This window comes from Cyprinodon tularosa, unplaced genomic scaffold (assembly GCF_016077235.1).
Source record: "Cyprinodon tularosa strain WSP-4 unplaced genomic scaffold, ASM1607723v1 ctg114, whole genome shotgun sequence".
NCBI lineage: Eukaryota > Metazoa > Chordata > Actinopteri > Cyprinodontiformes > Cyprinodontidae > Cyprinodon > Cyprinodon tularosa.
Window position 1 is genome coordinate 766,121 of NW_024037937.1, and position 22,481 is coordinate 788,601.

The 22,481-nt window shown below is 38.1% G+C and overlaps 1 protein-coding gene across 1 annotated transcript in view; it reads right to left on the minus strand.

Moving 5' to 3' along the window:
* LOC119795838 (LIM domain containing preferred translocation partner in lipoma) overlaps positions 1 to 12,972 on the minus strand; it is a 193,923-nt gene extending 180,951 nt beyond the window's left edge. The window contains exon 1 of the mRNA XM_038304070.1: positions 12,903 to 12,972. The gene's annotated coding sequence lies outside the window, so the exon portion shown is untranslated. The remainder of the gene's footprint in view (positions 1 to 12,902) is intronic.
* Positions 12,973 to 22,481: the final 9,509 nt, after the last annotated feature.

The window sequence follows — 22,481 nt, forward strand, 5'->3', positions numbered from 1 at the left end:
TTTTTTAATTTTCATTCTCCTGCAGATGTATATTTTTTGGGGTCTTTTAGTGCTTAAAGTGCCTATAAATAAATAATGAACTAGAAAAGCACTGGGAGAGCACAGACCTCTTCCAGGTAGCTCATTTTCCATTGATATAGTGTGACTTCCACCTCCAGTAAATACCTCTATTCACAGAATCATTCAAAAAATTCCTGGATCCAGATGGTGATGCAAATAATCAGCAAAATTCAATAATTTGTTGGCATTCACAATAAGGTATTTTCTGAATAATTCAGCAAAATCATTTTAGTTATTTTTGTAATGAGGCAAACCAACACCAAATGTCTGAGTGAGATAAATTTATACCCAAATACAGAGCTATGATGGAAAAAAGCCGGTACCAGCATGTACCGAAAATTAAACTGCAATAGCTACTGTTTAACCACTTGGAGCAGCACTGAGTTAACCTGACAACAGCCAGATGCATGTTTCGCTCCGCTTAGCTCCACTCACATACATCTGGGAACCCGCTCATTGAAAGTGGTTTCCCCAACCGAATTTATGGTCTGTCCAATCAGGACGCAGGGCGGGTGTGTCCTGGAGTGGAGAAGCGACCGTGAGATTCCAACAACAATGGCGGCTCGCATTGAGGAAGCAAGCGTTAGCATTGATGCTGCTATTTCTTCTGTGTTGTCCAATCTATCTGATATTGTTTCATTAAAAGAACATCAGAGAACGGCTTTGAAGGCTTTTGTTGGTGGAAACTATGTTTTCGCCCTTCTCCCGACCGGATTTGGCAAGAGCTTGATCTACCAAATGGCTCCTCCTCTCACAGCGTCACGGGTTAGCTTCGGTGTGAGTGGTTGAAATAGCACGTCAATAAAGATGACAGACAAGTGGCTTATCCAATCATATGCAAGGAGTTTTGATAAGGCCCAGCCTTCAGTAAAGGCAATTCCTATGGCGGGTTCCCAGATGTATGTGAGTGGAGCTAGGCGGAGCGAGACATGCATCTGGCTGTTGTCAGGTTAGCACTGAGTAGGTTTTGAGACAAATATTCTAGAGCTAAAACAATGTAACTTCAAATATAACAAATAAAAACTAGCTACTCATAGACCCAGTTCATACCATTTATCTGTAGGACAAGGTAAGTAACCTAAGAGAAGCTAAGACTAAAAAACTTTTTTTCAGGACATACCAACAGCTCATTAAGACTTTGAGAGAGATCATGACTTTGGGCTGGTAACAGGAAGGCTAAATATGCTAAATGTTAAGTACTGCTGCAAACTTAACCATTTTATCATCTTGAGCTTATTGTTCAGACATTTCCAGAATACAACATAGAAACCATTGTAGTTTGTTTTCCAAATGGTAGCCACCCAACTACAACTGATATGAGATGCTAAACCTAGCAAGAAACGTCAGCTTTAGGATCATTCTGGTGATATTACCTATTTCTAATATTAATAGTTTATGGCCATTCATGCCAAAAGGGCTTTTCTCTGTGCTATTTATATAGATTTTGTAGTAACTCTCAAAGAGACATAAGATTTGGTTAAAAGCTGCATTGGCCAATCAAAGTTTTCTAAGTAAAATAGGGGCAATTTATATAAAAAAAGAGAAGCTAGAGAGCAAAGAAAGTTACTGTGGATTATTAATGGCCTGGATCAGACTAGTGAGGTCAAAGCTCTTTGGTTTGGTTCCCGACCCACAGGCTGAAAAAACAGCAACACAAATACACACAACAACACAAATATATATATTCATACACACTTTTTTTTCTCCATAAGTTTTCAACACGAGTGAATCCTCTTTAAAATCAAATAAACCACTGCACCAGGCTTTCCATCATCCGTCAGATGATTTGTGGAACTCATCAGTGGAGGGTTTAAACTAATATTCACAATCTGATTAACCGCACCCAAAGGAGTTATCTTTAAGCAAGAATGTCCGTCTTGTACTGATCTAGAATATCATCTTGTGTATTACCTTTTGTTCTCTCAGAGTTCCATATGATCAAAAGCCCATTACTGAGTTTCACAGTTTTGACAGTGCCTTCACTGTGGTAATTCCGGCCCAGATCAAGTCTAAATTACTAGACATCATCTGAGCTGAAATTGTTGACCTTGGTTTCCTGAAACCAAAAAATATTCCAAGTATTTTTTTCCAAGGCTTCATTGTTCTGCTGAAAGGTTGAATCCCACAGTTTGCTCCTGAAGAGTAAGTAATAGTTTGCTTTAATAGACACAGACATTGCTAAAGCGTGTTGCTTTGCAGTGGTTGGGTTTCTTATCCTGACTTCATCCAGATAACCTTGGTGCCATATTTGATAAACCGGACAGTCTGTTTGTCTTCAAAAGATTTCAAAAGACTTTGAAGGTCAATTGAAGCAGTTTCCTCTTGTCAGGGTCTTCAGTCACAGTCACTACAGATAAATAATGCCTTGATCCCTGGTGGTAATCCGATGGAATTTATTGCTAAGTAAAAAAAGGCTCAGGCATGGCAAACAAACTATTATTAAATCTATGCACTCCATCATTAGTAAAACATTTTCACAGCATTTCCTATCTTGCCAAGTATGGATAAAGCATGTTAGGATTTTTCCTGCTTTGTTAGTTTGTACAGATTTTGATGCAGCAATATTCTGAGTAGTGCATTGGTGTTAGGAACAAGGGTGAGAAAGGTCTGGGAATGTTTGCATGATGTATTGTTTCTTTTTTCATATTTTAAGATAATTTCCAAGTGCATTTTGGTATTATTTAAAGTGTAATTCACCCAGATGTTCAAAAGAACTCCACCTCCAGTATGAGGAAAAGTGTTAGCTAGTGTAGCTTAGACATATTAAAGTATGGATAGTGAGCAGAGGAATGATGGTGGTAACACCTTGGATAGATCTTTTGAGGTGGAGGATTTTTCCAACGTTTTTCACTAAAGGTTGACGGAGGTTTTGTGGAGCCCAGCAGCCTTACTTCTAGGCGCTGACTTAGCAATGCTCTTGGCTGGTGCTGTAGAGGCAGAAGACCCGATGAAGGTGTAGATTTGAGTAATTTTATATGGTGCTATGCTATATTATGGTGAAGAAAGCCTACATGACCTGTACCAGCATGTACCATTTGAATCAACGGGAAAGAAATCACCTAAAAAAAGCCACTGTTAAACCCTAACCAGGCAGCACTAAGACAGTTTTAAGAAAAATATTGCAGAACCAAACAAGCATTTAATTCTACGGTAATATTAAAGAAGCCATAACAACATTTTTTTTTTAGGTAAGTTGCCATGGGCTCACGCTGAAAGGGTGCCTTCAAAGTTAATGTGCTTACTTACAACTTTCACGGTTGGGTTTAGGTTTTGAGGGCACAAATGCAGAGGTAAGGAGTCAGGGGTAGGTTCTTGTAGATTTAATGAAATACCTGAGGCCAAAATCCAATAACCAAAGTACAAAATACAAGGAACCAAAAAACCAGACTACTTTAGGGGAAAACTCACATGGGCAGCCAGGAAAAGACGAAGAACCGCACAGGGAGAGTATATATAGGAGACAGGACAAAGAGCTGATTGGGAGCAGGTGTGAAAGGAGGTTTCTAGAAAGGAGCGAGGGAAACCAACACAATAGGGCAACAAAGAGCAATCAAGACATACCTAAGAATTCAAATACAATCAGAAAACACCAGAAAATAGGAATTAAACCAATAAAACCAGAAAACAAAGAAAAACGTGGATCAAAGTGAAACTGAAAACTCAAAAGAAAACTTAAGCAGAACCAAAACTGTGACATCAGCCACCATTCAGTGTTGGTGCGGCTACCGAGGATGTGTGGATCAACAAAATCTTTCAGAATGAAGTTTGGTTAGATAGGGTTCTCCTCATCAAGCTCCTGAATTTTCGTATATGGTAAGCCACAGCGGGGACGGGCTGGTCACAGTGTTCGGTTTAAAATTAACCTCCGCAAACCTGCATCATATGAAGGAGCCTGTTTTCCAAAGTGGATTATTCTTCATCAGCACAGACAGAGCATCTGCATAGCATTGCATGTGATGAAGAATTATTGGTAATGTGCAGAAATGCAGCTTATGTGGTGCCTGAGAGATTGGTACCTTAAGCAAAATCTTTAGATATATCCAAAACAAAACAAAAAATCCTGTCATCCTGACTCCCTGTGATCATAATGTGTGATTTACAGTAAAATGGTGGCCGTGCTATAAGGCTGTCATTCAATAAAGTGACATGGGTATCATAGACTATGAGAATAGGTTTGAAAAATATATCCTGCTTTCAGTGTGTCTCCATTTTTCTATGAATCTTTGCAAGTGAACCTTACCTCAAAGCACTTGCACACACACAATGACACCCACCACACAAGCGTACATATATAGCACTGTATGAAAGCCTGTGTAGGAAAGCCTTTTGTGATTGCCAGGGCAGCGTGAGATGGCTCTCAGAGCCACGATAGCACGTTAAACAGTTCGCTTTGCGAGGGCACTGCAGTCTTCTCTCAGTCGTTTCACTGCACTTTTACAGCTGTCATTGAGAAACTGCTGCAGGTGCTTCTGTCACATTAATCTTTCATATCCACCAAGGAAACTATCAAACCAACCCATTAAAGAGGACCACAGAGAGTACAGAGTTCCAACATAAAGTGGCAGGGTTCAGAGATTCTTCTTTTTGGGGAGGGGTTGGTGGGGGGTTTGACATGCTTTCTAGCAAATATCCTCTGAGGCCTGCGAACCACATGGCATGTTGAAGACATAATCAAAACTGGAGTTATCAGAAGCTGCTCTTTGTGAAACGCCCTGCTGACTGGTGACTGACTGACTGTCAACGTCTCACTTTTATTGTTTCTAAAGCTCCGCTGTGCGAAACTGAAAAGCTAAACATCTAAGCTGAGGTTAAACCAGCTGATGCGTAAGAGAGCTTTTAATTTTACAGCATGTAAAGACATTGAGGTTTGTTTCTTCTTTATCCTTTAACAGGTGAAAAACATCAAAGGTTTAACAATGAGTGGCACTCTGGAAAAAAAAGAGACTTCTGCAGAGATGCAGAGTCATCCACATACAAATTGTATTTTTTGAATAAGAGAAACGATTCTTAACGTGTTCACTCAAAGGTAGAAAGAGACAGGAAACATGAATAAAACCACATTTGTTGGTGTACATTTTTTGCCAGTGTGTTTTTTTTAGGACTTTAGAATCAGTGTGTCTAAAGGTAAAGATTTTTCCAAACAATGGTGCCAATAAACTCAGTCTGAAAGGAGCTTAAAAGGTTCATTAAAGAGACTAATTTGGAAAGGAGGTGATGGGTTGATATGGGGAGAAAATGGAGCATTTGTTTAATAGCTGCGAGTGGGTCTTTTAAGTGTAAGAGACTGCTATAGATATAAAAACCTTTATTCACTGATGTTAAAGAGAAAAATCAATACTTGTTCTGGACAAATTAGTTTTTTTGTTGTTGTTTTTTTTTATTACTGTTGGTTTTAGTTACAGTAGGTAAATTTTTTAGGAATTTGTTTTTTGGGTGTGAGAATCAAGATGCTTCCTGAGAAAATCAGACTTATAAATCTGTTACCAGAATGACACAGATTAAAAAAGCGAAGTCATAGCAGCAAAATTTAAGATTGTATAATTTATCAACAATCAGTACAATCTATAATAGAGATACAAATTGCTGCTGAGTAAACATTAATTCATAACATCTGTATCAGAATTAAAATTATTTTATGAATGCCTTGCGGGAGATTCTTTAAAGTAAAGTATCAAAGTGTAATTACTATCTGTAAGATTATTTCTTTTGACAAAACATGTTTTTCACCATTTGATTAAAAAAAAGTAGTGTTTACAAAATGTGAGTATTAATTACTTGTTGTTTTTGGCAGCACTTTCATTATGGGTTTTATTAATTCTAAAGCCGACTGGACTTAAAGTCGTAGGGAAGCGGCTGTTCCAACCGTTGCATTTCTGAATTCTACCGAGTGGTCACGACCTTACACGAGGGAATAAAGTGAATGTGATTGGTAGATTATCAAGGGGGCGGGATTGTTGTGGCCAAAGGCCGGCAAGACGTTTGATTGTGGCTGGTTTGTCGGAAGCATCTTTCTAACCAGTTAGCAGCTTAGTGCTAGTAGGTTCCAAATAGGAAATTCCATTGGGACTAGAGGTGAGTATTGGCATGAGTGTTGCGATTACATGTCGCGATACTTGGGTCACGATACGATATTATCACGATATTGCAGTATCACTATATATTGCCATATTTTCCCCAGCTATCAAATCAAATGATGAGATAAAACAGCAAGTGCTGTATATTTTCAACAGAAAATATTGATTAGGTATTATTATCCATGTTGTTTGGGGTTTTCTTCCACTGTGACTGCCTCAAATACAAATTTGGTGCTGCACGCACAGTTAAAGGGCTCCACAGCGCTTTCTGCCAGAGTGGTGGTGCAGAGGTAGCCCATTTTCCCCATCAATGTTTTATGTAACCATATTTTTTTTAAATCGATACTAAGAAGTGAAAGATCGATATTACAGGTGCTGGTCATAAAATTAGAATATCATGAAAAAGTAGATTGATTTCAGTAATTCCATTTAAAAAGTGAAACTTGTATATTATATTCATACATTACATACAAACTCATATATTTCAGATGTTTATTTTGTTTAATTTTGATGATTACAAATGACAACAAATGAAAATCTCAAATTCATCATATCAGAAAATTAGAATATTGTGAAAAGGTTCAAAATTGATGGCCCCTGGTGCCACACTCTAATCAGCTAATTAACTCAAACCACCTGCAAAAGCCTTTAAATGGTCTTTCAGTCTAGTTCTATAGGCTACACAATCATGGGGAAGACTGCTGACTTGACAGTTGTCCAAAAGACGACCATCGACACCTTGCACAAGGAGGGCAAGACACAAAAGGTCATCGCTAAAGAGGCTGGCTGTTCACAGAGCTCAGTGTCCAAGCACATTAATAGAGAGGCGAAGGGAAGGAAAAGATGTGGTCGAAGAAAGTGTACAAGCAAGAGAGATAACCGCACCCTGGAGAGGATTGTGAAACAAAACCCATTCAAAAATGTGGGGGAGATTCACAAAGAGTGGACTGCAGCTGGAGTGAGTGCTTCAAGAACCACCACACACAGACGTATGAAAGACATGGGTTTCTGCTGTCGCATTCCTTGTGTCAAGCCACTCTTGAACCACAGACAGCGTCAGAAGCGTCTTGCCTGGGCTAAAGAGAAACAGGACTGGACTGCTGGTGAGTGGTCCAAAGTCATGTTCTCTGATGAAAGTAAATTTTGCATTTCCTTTGGAAATCAAGGTCCCAGAGTCTGGAGGAAAAGAAGAGAGGCACTTCATCCACGTTGCTTGAAGTCCAGTGTAAAGTTTCCACGGTCAGTGATGGTTTGGGGTGCCATGTCATCTGCTGGTGTTGGTCCATTGTGTTTTCTGAGGTCCAGGGTCAACGCAGCCACATACCAGGAAGTTTTAGAGCACTTCATGCTTCCTGCAGCTGACCAACTTTTTGGAGATGCAGATTTCATTTTCCAACAGGACTTGGCACCTGCACACAGTGCCAAAGCTACCAGTACCTGGTTGAAGGACCATGGTATCCCTGTTCTTAATTGGCCAGCAAACTCTCCTGACCTTAACCCCATAGAAAATCTATGGGGTATTGTGAAGAAGAAGATGCAATACACCAGACCCAACAATTCAGAAGAGCTAAAAGCCACTATTAGAGCAACCTGGGCTATCATAACACCTGAGCAGTGCCACAGACTGATCGACTCCATGCCACGCCGCATTGCTGCAGTAATACAGGCCAAAGGAGGCCCAACTAAATACTGAGTGCTGTACATGCTCATACTTTTCATGTTCATACTTTTCAGTTGGCCAACATTTCTATAAATCCTTTGTTTTTATTGGTCTTCAGTAATATTCTAATTTTCTGATATGATGAATTTGAGATTTTCATTTGTTGTAATTTGTAATCATCAAAATTAAACAAAATAAACATCTGAAATATATGAGTTTGTATGTAATGTATGAATATAATATACAAGTTTCACTTTTTAAATGGAATTACTGAAATCAATCTATTTTTTCATGATATTCTAATTTTATGACCAGCACCTGTATATTGGTCAGCCGAATATCACGATATATTGCCAAAACGATTATTTCCCACACCCCTAATTGGGACCAATTAGCACTGAATTGGTGACTTAGAAACGACACTGTCAAGGAACGCAATGGACAGCGGAAAAATGCAAGAGGAGGAGAGTTTTGTGTCGGAGGTCGTGGATGAGTCTCCTCAGTCATACATTTTTTATTTAGAGGAAAAAAATGGGGACGAAGATGTTGTGAAAGAGGACGCCAAGGCGGCAGAAGCTTGGTTTGGTGTAGAAGGCTTACAGCCGTACATGTTTGAGCCCTTGCCTCGCAACGCTGCCAGTTCTGTTAGCTCTACGCCTGCTGAAGACACAGACGTCCAAAATCATGAACCGTTGCATATATATTAGCTGCGACATATGAATGAAGATGCTATGACCGAAAAACATTGATTGACAGATGACTGTTGATATATGATATCTATTGGCAGAATTAAGGTGTTCAGGCTGACGTATAACTAACTGCCCTACATAAGATAACAGAAAAACCCACAGATTTTAAGATGGGATTTAAAAAAAAAAAAGAAATATTCTAAATTTTGGGTCTGATAAGAGTAGAAAAAGAAAAAAGAAAAAAAATATGATACAAATTTTAAAAATATAGTTTCAAACCATCAAGTTCTAATCACAAATCATTAAGCCAAATAATGATCCTTCCTCTAGACTGTATTTACCACTTTGAGGCAAGCTGACACTAAGCACTTTTTTTTTTAACAAAGCAGCTAAAAACAACCTTAACAACAACAACAAACTGACATTGATTCTCGCTGGTGTGAGTAACAGATCCAACCTGTTTTTGTCAAATGAAATCCAATAATCAATCTCTGTCAGCTCTGTATGGAGTCTAAATCTGACTTTCACATCTAAAGTTAAATAAAGGTTATTTGACAGTTATTTCTGCATTGATTTAGTCACATTATTCTACAGTTTCAGGGACAGTGTGAAAAACAGCTACAATTATTTAAAAGAAATGTTTTAATTAGCTATTATTACACATCTATTCTACAAAACAAAATAATGTAGTAGAGTATGTTGTGTTGTATTGTTTTATTCTCACGTAATGTGTGCATTGTTCGTGGAGAACTCTTTGGAATGCAGTATATTAGTGTTGTGACTGTGTATTTTTCCTGTTGATGTATTATTTAGCTGGTTGGACTGCGGCTTACAGCAGATGTTCACAGCACAAACCATGTTGCCTAAAGAGCTTTAGGTCACAGCGTGACGGAGAGACAGAGAAGAAGGACAGAAAATAGGCTTATAGAGCAACTTATATCATTATCTGAATATCTGCAAATATTAAAACCTTTGCAAAATGTTCTGATAGTATGCATTTCTAAACCTTGATTTCTGTTTTCACCAAAGTACAGCTAAGCATAACGCCCTGGGGAAGATGTTAATAACCATTCACTTTTGTTTTGAAGGCTTTTAAAACTAATCAGTAATAGTTTTCAACAAATACCAAAAGTACTTAATTAAACATATGTGGGGATGCTGCCACGTCCCAGAAAACTAAAGCATGAACGGAGACTAAAAGGGTAATTATGATCCGTTTCTCCCACCTTGGACTTCCTCCCATGAGTAGATAACACTTAAAGCTACACAGCTTTTGGCTCAGTAACCACCGGTCAAAACAGTACTTCAGACATAAAGACAGAGACACACTTCAGCTGGCAGGTTTTTTCCAAATAAAGGGCTGGAAGGCGACCGGGACTTTGCACTCGGAGTTCGTGACGCAACCTGCGGCGGATCAGCCATGCGGATGGAAAGGCTTTAAAAATTAAAGGTTCCCATCTGCAAGAGGTTGTTGCCAAGTCGTCCCAGCGTTGGACTCGCCCCGGTTTGGAGGGCTGGTTGAATGGCTAAACAGGTGAAAGCAACATTAAATAAACAAGCGCGTCCTCCACTCGTCCCTATCTTTGGAAGCGGGAAAGAGGCAGGAGGTCAAATGGTCATTATGGATCTGGATTTTTTTTTCTTTTTTTGTAGAAGAGTAAATATTTGAAGGGTCTGTAAGTGCAACGCTATGTCATCTGCTGACATATTAATAAAAGCAAAAGGCTGTTTAGGACCTTTTCAAGTGTTAAAAATTTAGCAGATCAGGTGCAATAGCAGTCTCAGGACATCAGATGAGTGGGCAAGTCAAACATCATGTTCTGAAACATAGCCACCGCAAACACTACAGCTACAAGACAAGATTCTCCCGGCAACAAGACCCAAACAAAAGCCTGGATCTAAACGCTGCAGCTCTCAACTCCCTACTGTCGAAGTGTTTTATTTAAAAACTTCCACCAAAATCCATACCTGCAAGATGGATCTATAGAATGAAAAAATCTTTCTAACCCTTTGAGACACGGAAGAATTATTTATCAAGATATAGCCACCACAGGAGATGGGCCAAATTTACCCTTTTCCAGTGAATTATTGAACAAGTTCAAGGGTTCAAAAGGACCTTTTTACAAATGCTTCAACTGGATTCTTGTGTATAGAGCGGTATGTTTGCAGTTTCAAGGCCAATGGTGCTTGGATTCAATGAATCCGTTCATGGTCGACAAAGACAGACTGAAAATATTTTCAAATTTAAAAGGAATTCAGTTAAATAAAATTGCAATGAGGAAAATGAGAGGAAAAGTAAGTTGTGTGTGTGAAGAATTTAAAGCCTGCTTTTTTAGAATTCACTAAATAAATTCTTGGGTAGCATACTTGGATAATCTGAATGCACGATCTAACAAATAATAAGAAATGAGAAACAGAGAATGGACTTGTTTCTGCTCACATTTCTGAATAAAGCTCGACTGACTTATAAAATAAATGTAGGTAGGACCGACACTATTTATTCAACCATGTAACTCTAGATCCGAACATCAACTGGATTTAGAGGATGGTTCCGAAATCTATCTGGACATTTTTAAAGGTATCCACACCTAGTTAAACATGTTGTTCTAAATTAGTTGTATACGTGATATTAACTTAAAATTTGCAATTTGTGATCCGCAAAAACTTTCAATTACTACAAAAACTCATATCAATTGTTATATTTTCTCCCATGGAGGTCGCTTTTTTTTTACCTTTGCAATGCATGCTGGGTAAATGATACGGTTAGGTCTGACTGAGCTGGAATCTACAGAGTAAAAACAGGAAGGCTAACATCACCAGAGCTGTTTTTCTAATGTATTGGCTTGTCTAGTATAAATTTAGACAATTACACACCGCGTCGCTGCCTCAGTTTTCATGAGCCGATATTTAGGAGATATCTGTTAAAACAAACAAATGAGATGGGCTTGTGATCTACTGTCTATTATGTTAGCTTGAGCTAACCCCATTAGCAGAAGCTAAAACGAAATTAAAACCAAATCAGAAGATAATGAACTGTTAAAAGTGATAGTTGTGATAAAACATCGTTCTAATATATGTGAGAGAATATTTTTATCCCAATGCTAACAGTAAAAAGCCTCAGTTAGATATCAGCGCACTTTTTAGCCTAGCATCTCCTAGCATTAGCGGCATAAACACTGGCCAACTCTCCCCTCTTCCTGTGTTAGTTCCTCATTCTCATTACCTATTTTAATCAATCCCAAGGCCATCCAGTTTCAAACTGAAAAGGTTAACATTACTAATTGCTGTTTTTGATAGATGGTGTTATGCTACTTTAACACCGCAAGCAGCAGGAGCAGCAAAAATGCGCGTGCTGCTTCATTTTTTAACCTTGTACAAGTTCAGTTCTGATGCGCGGTTGAAGCATCTTTGCGGCTCTAGCTGGGCGGTAGAAAAAGTGGGTCTGATGCGTGTTGTCTGTAACAATGGCAGCTATATGTGCTGTGATCAGTGCTAAAAAGTTTTAATGTTCTTTAATGTTTTCAATTGAGAAAGTCCCCCCGAAAACGTCATCTTTACAGTTCATCAAGATTATCCTGCCTTCAAATATTATTTTGCTGTCAGAGCCGCTCAGACCCCCGTACACCAGGCGGTGCTCTGTCACTGGGAATCCCGTTCAACAGCAATCTCTGGCCCGAGTCGCCTCTTTGCAGTTTGCCGCTACTGTTCACGGCGGCTGGAAGTAGAAGTTAGCATTTTTCTCGTACGTAATCCAAACTGCAGGCACCAGAATAATAAATGCAAACATGTTTTGCCGGCAGATTTCGGCATTTTGACTTAATTTTGGTGTTAATAAACTGTTTCAGATCATGAAAAGATCAGATACAGGTCGCATATGTGCTAAAAATTGGATTTGGGTCACTTCAGCCTGCAGTGTGAATGTGGCCAAATTCTTTTATTATTTCACTCAACCTATTTACTATCCAATCAAAACTAAAGCAATTCTATCAAGTGTTTATTTACATAAAGCTTTATTCGCTAAATGAATATAATATCAATAATAGAAATCTGAGTTTGTGTGAAAAAGCTTTTTCTATTTATTCTTATTTATTCTTTTTAAGTTGTTCCACTAGGGGAAATGATCTGGATCACTTTTGTGCAAATATTCATCCCATTAATATTCTAAATTTAATAACTAGAAACTGTAATGATGTAAATGTCAGTTAAAACAAATGGTTTAAGGCTTTGTGGGATTTGGTATAGTATGCAACAAAGTTGAACAATGTGGACAAAGAAAGTTCTGGATGCAAATTCACCTCTAATACAAGCAGCAGTCCATCGTATTCCAACACCTGCTCTAAGTCAACATCTTAACCAAGTCTGGCAACTTGACACAAAACGAAGGAGACAACGAGGAGAAAGCCAGCAGGCAAAAATCACCTTTTGTTGTGTCCAAGTGTGCTCGGAGCTCTGTGACGAAAGAGAGTTCCAATCAGAGCTCCTCCCGTCTATCAGCACACAGACACTGAGGTGGTGAAACCAAGGCCTGGTTTTGGTCTGAGAAAAAAACAGACAGGTATCAAGAGCTTCACAGAGAGGCAAGAGGGAACCTGCTGGGTGTTGCTGTTGAAAACAACGATTAACCGTTCTTCAACTGTTAGCTCTCGGCTTACGGCTGTAGCCGTGCTTTGTTCTGTTTGTTTCCGTCATCTTCTGGTGCTACTCACAACGTCAGCACTAAGCGTCCATGTTTCCAAACACTGGTTCTTTGACTGTCGAAGGTGTTAAGCTTCACCTGTCAACGGCTGAAGGGTTTCCAAACCTTACAGGTGGTTTTATGCCTCACACAATCCTCGTTAGGAGACACAGCTATGCTCTACCCGCTTCAAACAGGAGCGAGCCACTGATCTGAGGCCAGGAAACCTCAGACCTGCTTATACACGGAGCGATCAGACATCCAGTGTAAAGCTTCTCATAATTAGGCTAATTACACAGGGATAATATGAAGGTTAATCAAATGATAAACAGCAAATGGAGATTTGTTTTCCCCATTAGCTATTGTGGAGAGCCAAACCAGTTGATAACCATTACAAATGAGATTTGGAGCTGTGACTACAACAAAGACGAACATCCCCCACCATCGCCACCCCCACCAATCACCATCACCCTGAGCTAAGAGGAAAAATAAGGGAAAAATCAAACAGAAGCTCCACAGTTTCAACTAAACTGCTCTAAATTAATGGGAAATGCTTCAAATAGACGAAAGGCGTGGAACTTTGAAAATTAACTGTAGATCCTGACCTAATTGGATGTTTTAACAGGAAATAATTACAGTTATAAAGCAGCAGAACATCTTTGTTTTTTCTATTTCATCAAGCTAAGAAGGCTATTTGGATGTGTGTTTGGTTATTGCTGCATGTTTTATATGAAAATGTGGTTCAAGTGGCTAAAAGAAGACAGAGCAATGGCCAAAAAGACAAAAAATAATCATTTAACTATGAGAATCATAGATTTATTAAGAAATCAGTCATAAAAGTTTGCAGCTGGGTCTGCACTGATGGCTGGAAACTAAATAATCCAACATTTTCCCTACGTTTAGTGTTAATGAATGTGGAAGGCTAACAGGAAAAGTTTACTTTTCCACAGAGAGAGAAAGAGTTTCAGCTAGCACATGTATGCATGCATGAGAGGAGAAGTGATGACTTTTCCATGAAACAGCGACTGTTAAGTCCTGACACAATGGAATCTGCAAAAAGAAGGATTTCAAAGTCATAAAAATTATGTACATATTATATTATGTATAATTTCTTTAATGGAAATTGAAAACAAAAAATGTAATCAAGAAACAAAGCTTTGAAATAAATTCAAATAAAAAAAAAATGTTTTGTGAGAAAAGCTGCTTTTTTCACATTTTTTTAGATAACTTATTTTTTTAATTTGCATTTTTGTTTCCAAATTTATTTTAGTTTTCAGATTTTGTTATACAAATTGCATATTTTCCATTAAAAATTGTGGGAAAAAATAAAACAATTAGGCAATAAAATAAAATTTCTTGACTGCGCTTTATCCATTTCCTTTTATTTCCACTTGCAAAACTCGCTAGTAACAAAATCCACTGCATAGAAACATCTATATGATTATGATTAGTGAGGATGAATATCAAAATAAAATGCCAATACTGCAAACATTAATATTTTCTAACTTTTACATCTTTATTTTTAGGGCTGGGTAAGAAAATCAATTTAATCGATTTTGAATCAATTTCTTAAGATTTTTGCAAAATCGATGTCTAGGGAACAAGATCGATTAGATTTATAGTGACGCGTGTGATGTTCACATTCAAATGAGCAGGAAAGATGCACTCAAGATGACTTCAAGCCAGAAAGCTGCAAATATAGCCAATAGGTTGACTGAAGACATTAAAAAATGGGGGCTGACCAGCAAACACCCTGTAGTTGTTACAGACAACGCTGCAAATATGGTTTGTGCATTGAAGATTATGCAGCTCATGAATGTCTGCTGTGTCACGTCTGCTTGCTCAAGTGAGGCTTCACTTTTTCACAAACAAGTTTGCACTTTTGAGACAGTTTTGTTCACATCTCAAGTTTAAACTGTCTGATTTACAAGTTTGCTCTTTGTGTTTAATATGACCGGAAAAAATGAAATACACGATTATTTTGAAACACAGTTGAACCACTTTCATTACTGTTAAAACAGATCGAATCAAAATTAATCGATTTAGAACTGTATGAATCAAAATCAAATTGATTCAGGACTTTGGCTAAAATACCCAGCCCTAGTTATTTTAGGGATCTACTTTGAACATTGGGAGCAAGGGGAGTATGGTCACATAATGTGAACGTCATCTGTGGCAGGGGCCCATTTTAAGTTATCTTCTTCAGGCGCAGTGAATTGTGTCAGCTGAGCTTTCTGTAAATAAACAGAAATCTGACGTAAGTATTGACTACGGTGAATACTGGCAGGTCAGGAAAGCATAAGAACTGGAAACAGGAGAGAGGTCGCAGTATTTCTATTGGATTAGCCCAAAGCTGTTCCAGTGATTTGCCTGATCAGTGTTGTTTCCATAAATGGAGCAGAGCCAGCTATTACCCAAACATTTGATTTTTTTCATTAAACCCAGAGAGAGAGGTACAGAAACCACTTCAAGCCCAAGCAGCACTGGAGAGACTGTAGCAGTTATAATTTTACACAAAGTTTCTTACACTAATGCTCGCTATGGTAGTAAAAAAATATAGGAAAACTAAAAGTTTTTAAGTCAGAACTCTTGTTAAAAACATTATCCTCTTTTTGAAAATTCTCCCTGCCTTTAAACGTATATCCATCAATGCATCAGTTGTCCGTATGCAGACGTATTTTAAGACATAACAGCTCTGCTTATTGCGTAAACACCTTATAACTTGCTAACAAGCTCTGCAAGCTTTTTATCTGTTTTTGAGTCGTTTACTTGAGTTTTTGGCCTTTGCTCCCTAATGAAAAACAAACCAACTTTTCTGTAAATATGTGAATTTGACTTTAATACTGACTGACAGCTTCTATTGGCTTGGGATATATCAAATAGAATTGCGTGGCTTGCATGACTGGAGTATGTGCTCCTTGAAACTGCAAGTGGTAGGATGCATGTCTCCAGAGTTTATCTTATCCCAGTCTCAGGAGGTTACTGACTGACAGCTGTAAATATATCACAACCTTAACTGTGTATCGCATACCTCAGCGGTAGATACTTAAAAAAAAAAAAATGGGAATCAACAGCAAATAAAGGAAGAATCTGCGTGTTTCATAGTTATTTTAGAAAATCAGCTGAAAACGGCAGATGCTTCAGATGATTGTGCCACTGAGCCACACAGAGGCTTATGGAGCAGCTGTGGTACGCAGACATTTTATTGGCTCTGTAGTGCTGTTAAATAAGAAGGAAACTATTGCAGCTCACATGAACAAGAATGAAAATATCGATTAAAGGAAAGGCAGTGGTGGCTGTGATAAAGTCAACCGAGAGTGCCAGGATGGTGTGATGCTAGCAGGTTTATGATTACTAAAGATTTAACAGATAAAACAGTTAATAAGAAGAAATGCCTAATTCCATAAAAGTTTGAAAACAATCCACTGCACTTGGTTTCCAAGGTTTAAAGGCTTTTCGCTTCTTCTCCAGTGGATTGTTTTTAAACTGTTACGGAATGACTATGACCTGGATGACTGAGAATCTTCATCAGCAAATGCCTAATTGTGTCACAAAAGCTACAACAGGGTTTATACAGGAATGAGTAACTCTAATTAAATGCTTTTTAATACCCTTGTAATGCTCTAAGAAATAATTTTAATGCCATCTCAAATACCCATGATTCTCATATACATGTGTACATATTAGGGATGGATCGGTTTATGAAAACCGTCCGAACCGTTCGGTTCGACTGTCTCTGTTCGGTTCGCGTGTGTTGCGTTCGGTTCATGCGCTGCTCCTTTTTCTCATAGGCGAAGCGATTACACTCCAGAGCAGAAGGTGGCGGTACTGCGACCAAAGCCAACCACCAGTAGTAAACAAGTAGAAGAAGCGAAGCAGCGTAGCTGGGTATAGCAGGAAAAAATCAGTTGTTGTGGAGAATTGTGTGGGTATGGCGAGTGGGAAAGAACAGGAGTTGGAAGACGCGCCAGCAGCACTTTATAGGTCTGCTGTATGGGAGCGCTTTGCATTTAGAGTGACCTACGATGACGGCGGAAAGAAAGTTGTGGATAAAAGTGCAACAGTGTGCGAGCATTGTGCAACACGTTTTGTTTATGCTAACAGCAACATGACCAACATGTCATGCTAACAAGCAACATATACCGAACCGAAAACCGTGAACCGAACCGAACCGTGGATTTTGTGAACCGTTCCACCCCTGGTACATATATACACGGAAAAATCCTTCATCTTTTCCGTCTACAGGCTGCAGCCATGTCGCAAAATTCCTCGTTTTCCAGCCACTTTTGTTGAATTTGCATTTTCCAATTCTCTAGCTTTTTGTCCACCTTGAGCTTCTTTTCCGAACATACGGCTTTAAGATCAACCGTAAGCAGTTCTATCAGTTATATCTGACGAAATTCTTTTTTTTTTACTTTTTTCTTTTTTTTATTTAAATAAAGCATTATAAATGCACGATAATCACATTTAATAAATGTTAATGCCAATTAAGGCCTTAATTAAAAAAATTAGAATTTAATGACTTAATTATTTTTAACTCCTTTTTCTTATATTTCTCAGAATGGTCAATGCCTCAAATAATCTAGATTTCAAAAACATTTCAATTTTCTGACAATTATATAAAATATGTTTAAGGCCCAGTAATACATCAAGTATTTCAAAAAAAGTTGACATGAGTGCACAGAAACAGGTCCACATGTGAGTCGAAGAGAATCTACAGGAACATAAAAAGCCAGAGAAGGAGCAGGAACTCATGATGGTGACATATTAGAAGCCCTTATAGCCAAACTCTGGAACTGGTTTGCTGAAATCTGCCCATAAAGGCCGTAAGGATCCAGCTTTAACAACCCGTCTTGAACTACCCTGTGAAACAGCCTAGTAGTTCACTGCCTAAGCAGCTTAGATGCTGCATATATCCAATGTTTGCCGCTCTGTTAGATAAATGCATCATCATTTCTATAATAAAGAGGCATCCGAGCAGCAACCAAAAACAAGGTAAATGAGAGCGGATTTCCACTATGAAACATGGAGCTTTACATTATCACAATGAGGCTTAGAAATTCAAACAAAAACCTGAATCATTAAAGTCACTAAATAAGAATAATGTTTTAAACATTTCAGGTTTCAAACAAATGTCTTTTTGTCATGACCCTGTGTCCTTTCAAAATGCTGCATCACTGTAAAAATGCACTCAGCTGAAGAACATCAGTCCTCAACCCCGAAAAAAAAAAAAAAACACCACAGAACTCAACTGCAGTTAACAGGCAGCCAAGAATGAAATCAAATCAGAGCCCCGCTATTCAACATTGGCCTTGAGCTCCACATGTCACCCTCGGAGAGGTAGCTAATGAGAGCCTTTGGTTTGGGAGCAGACTGGGGCAAAGTCAACAGAGCAAAGGCTATGTGGGAGGTAACAGCAGTGAAAGAGTGCCTGGAAGAGATAAAGCATCAGATCGATCCATCATTAATTGCCCCCGTTTCAGTTTTTAAGCCCAGGGCTTTTATCGGAGATAAGAAATGCTTATGAAACAAGAGGTTTAGTTTTCTGCAGCTACCTCAAAAAATTCTAAATAATTATTTTAAAGCCATCTTTATCCTTGATATACTTATTTTTGCCTGTTTGATTTGATAATAAACCACTGTCTGGAAGAAGAACAGAGATGGTCTGCTACTAGGCCAGGAACTTCTCTATTTACAAGACGTTTCCTCTCTAAAGGTGCTTTATTCAATTTTAAAGCTATGATACGTTTTCTTTTAGGAAGCAAAGCTTAAAAAAAGGTCTTTCTTGTTAAGAAAAGCAGTAATTAAGTTTACTAGGTTTTCACTGAGAAAAAAAAAACACTCAAAGTTTCTATCCCAAAGTTCTCTGGAATGTAATTTATGAGGACAGCAAAAACAGCCTGAGCTCTATTCTCCCAGCTAAAGCATGGTTTGCAAAAAGGACACATTTTGACGTTGGACAGAGTTAATTATAATCCAAAAAATTCACAAACAAGTCAATTGTCAGCCTGCGCAGCTGTGACTGCCTGGTTGCTGAAGACTCGAGCAAAGAAATAAGATGGAGGCAAGCTTCCAATTTGAGGGATCACACTGTCAGATGTGTGTGTTTTTATAATTGTATATGTGTGATATAAGAAGCTATAAATCAATTCTGAATCAGGTTTATTTAAAACTTCTGAAGAATGGTTTGCTAGGTTGGCTCACAGCGTCGATAATGAGATTTAAAACACGTTTAGTCATGTCTTTGTAAGGCTAATGTGATTTGACATTTAAAAAGACAAGCATTGACGTGTCAAACCTGCAGAGATATTATGTTGCAAAGAATTTCAAAAGGATCTGGAAACAGTGATCAGCTCATTCGCTTTCCAAAGAAACATTTTACCTAAAAACTTCTCTATGGGTTACTATAGTTAAACTAATATTCTTGCTGTGAAGTTTTCTTTGTTACTACAGTACGAATTTCAGGGAACAAAAGCTTCACTCTTTATGACCTAAAGAGTCCCTGAAATATATAAACAGCCATTTCAAATTTAATATTTAATGTTAAATAAGTATTTTCTGATTGCACATTTTAAATTGAATGATTAAAGAGGAATAGTAAGTTGCATTTATTAATCAATTATTTAATACTGGAATTTAAAAATCTATTTTCAAATCCTATTTCTAAATAGATATTTAAAAACCACAATTCATAAATCTGATTATAAATACCTTTCCTAATCACATATTTAAAAAGGTTATTCCTTATTCCATTTTTTTTATCTTTCTTGAAATTGCATTTTCTTTTTACTTTACCTAATCCATTTATCTTTTCTGTGATCCTTCTGGTCCCAGAGCACACTGGAAACCAGTTAAATTCTCTCATTGGCTAGACTGCCAAACTTGCTCACCAAAGTGACCAATGAGGGAGCTGGTTACATCTGAGGAGCAACTACTCAGTGAGCTCAGGGACACCAGACTGCAGTCATCAAGTTGTCAGGTTAGGACTGAACGAACTTAATGAGATGAATGGAGTCTGGTAGTCATGCACGGCCGATTTGGTAGAATTTTTACATACATTTTTACGATAAAAATAGCCGATAAATCAGTAAATTTTGTGTAATTTTATTCAGGCAGAGCAGTCTCAAAGCAGGGTTTTACTAGCAGGACCCAAGCGTGGCTCCTTCATTAGCTGACTGTTAATGAACGAACTTGTCTTCACTAGTGTGGTTTTTTTTTTTTCTTGGTTTGCAAAACCTGTCCTGCAAGATTTCTGAGAAGATGAAAAAAAAGCTTCAGGTTTTAACACAAAATACCTTAAAGTTTACCTGAAAAATCGTCATTGTGGCAAAGCAACATGGAAAGAGTACGAAGCTACAGTGGCAGGTAGTGATGCTAAGGCTAAGACGTCAAAAACACAGAAGACAGATGTCTCCATTCAAAAGGCTTTTGAAAGCTGTAAAAACTTTTCAAGAGGCAATAAAAAACTAAAGCTATTAACGTCAAAGTGATGGAACTCTACGCTATTCCTGACATTTTGAATTGAAAAAGCTTCCTGGATGGGAAGCAAAACATCTTTAAACTTAGCGACTCAGTTGGAAAGAAAACCAGCAGCCACTCCTGGGTTAGACTCATATCAGAATAAATCTTATGAGCCCCCTATAAAACACTGTCAGAATTAAAAACAAAATTGTTAAACAGAAACTCTAATGCAAACCATAATTAAAAACTTGAGTAATAAAGAACAGATGTCAGCGACCAGATTTAAAACAGAGCCATTTTTAACGCTTTAGGAATCCAATGAAACACTGATTATCTGAAATAAGAGAAAAGATCAAATATTAGTTATCCTTTCCAGTTGTGGCTGACCAACCTAAACATGTCCAACAGGCCATCAATAATTGATCCAGTAGGTCACAAAAGAACCACAAGCAACACATTCCTCAATGAATGTCAGAGTTCATGATTCAACAATAAAAGATTCAAAATTAACTTCTATCTGCATTAATGTAGGTACAGGTTGATTTTCAGCCACGGTGTACGGCCATTAGAGCAATATTAACATTGGTATATTTTAAACAAAAGCACTGCTGACCAAAAACAAGACAAAACATTCCATCATCCTTACGACAAAGTCTATGTTCTATTTCATTGGGTGTAAAACTGACAACATGTTGGGGGAAGGAAAAGAAAGAAAGAAAAAAAAAGAAAAAAAAAAACACTATCACAGAATCAGGAGTTTTGGCCTTACCCAGAAAACCCTAATGGATATACGGCCAGCATTAAGCTTAGGCAGGCCTGGCTTATCCCGAAACTATGATTTTAAAGTCGTAGGGAAACGGCTGTTCCGACTGTTGCATTTTCAAATTCTTCTGGGTGGTGCACGACTTTACACAAGTGAATAAAGTGAATGTGATTGGTTTTGTGTAAGGGGGGCGGGATTGTTGTGGCGGAAGGTTCGCAAGCATGTCTGGTTGTGGCCGGTTTGTCGGAAGCATCTTGCTAACCAGTTAGCAACTTAGTGCTAGTTACCAATGGGAAATTCCATTGGGACCAAGTAGCACTAAATTGGTGACTTAGAAACAACACTGTCAAGGAACGCTATGGACAGCGGAAACATGCAAGAGGAGAAGTTTTGTGTCGGAGGTCGTGGATGAGTCTCCTCCATCATGCATTTTTTATTTAGAGGAGGAAAGCGGGGACAAAGATGTGGAAGAGGACGCCAGGGCAGCAGAAGCTTGGTTTGGTGTAGAAGGCTTACAACCGTACATGTTTAAGGCCTTGCCTCGCAACGCTGCCAGTTCTGTTAGCTCTACGCCTGCTGAAGACACAAACGTCCATCCCTGAGAACTGGGATGAAACTCAATGGTAAAGTAAATATTTATTTCAACCATTGCGTACATTAGCTGCGGCATATGAATCAAGATGCTATGACGGAAATAATTACATTGACAGATGACCGTTGATATATGATTGGCCGAATTTAGGTGTACAAGCTGACGTATAACTAACTGGCCGGCAGTTAGAAATGTTTTATAGAAATGTTCTAAATTTTGAGACAATATAGTCTGATAAAGAGTACATTTATATACATGTTTATGCCAGAATGATTTGACATTTAAATATGACTTCGCTACAACTTTAAGCATTGATACCAAAAGTTGTGGTCTTCGATCAACCAGCAACAATGACCATTAATGTTAGAGTGCTTAGAGATATAAAAGCATCACTTAAGAATTAACAAAATCCACTGCTTTGGTTCTTGATGCTGTGTGTAATAATAACATTGGTGATCAATTTATTTTGTAGAAACGTTTGCATTCTCAACCAATACTTTAGGTCAT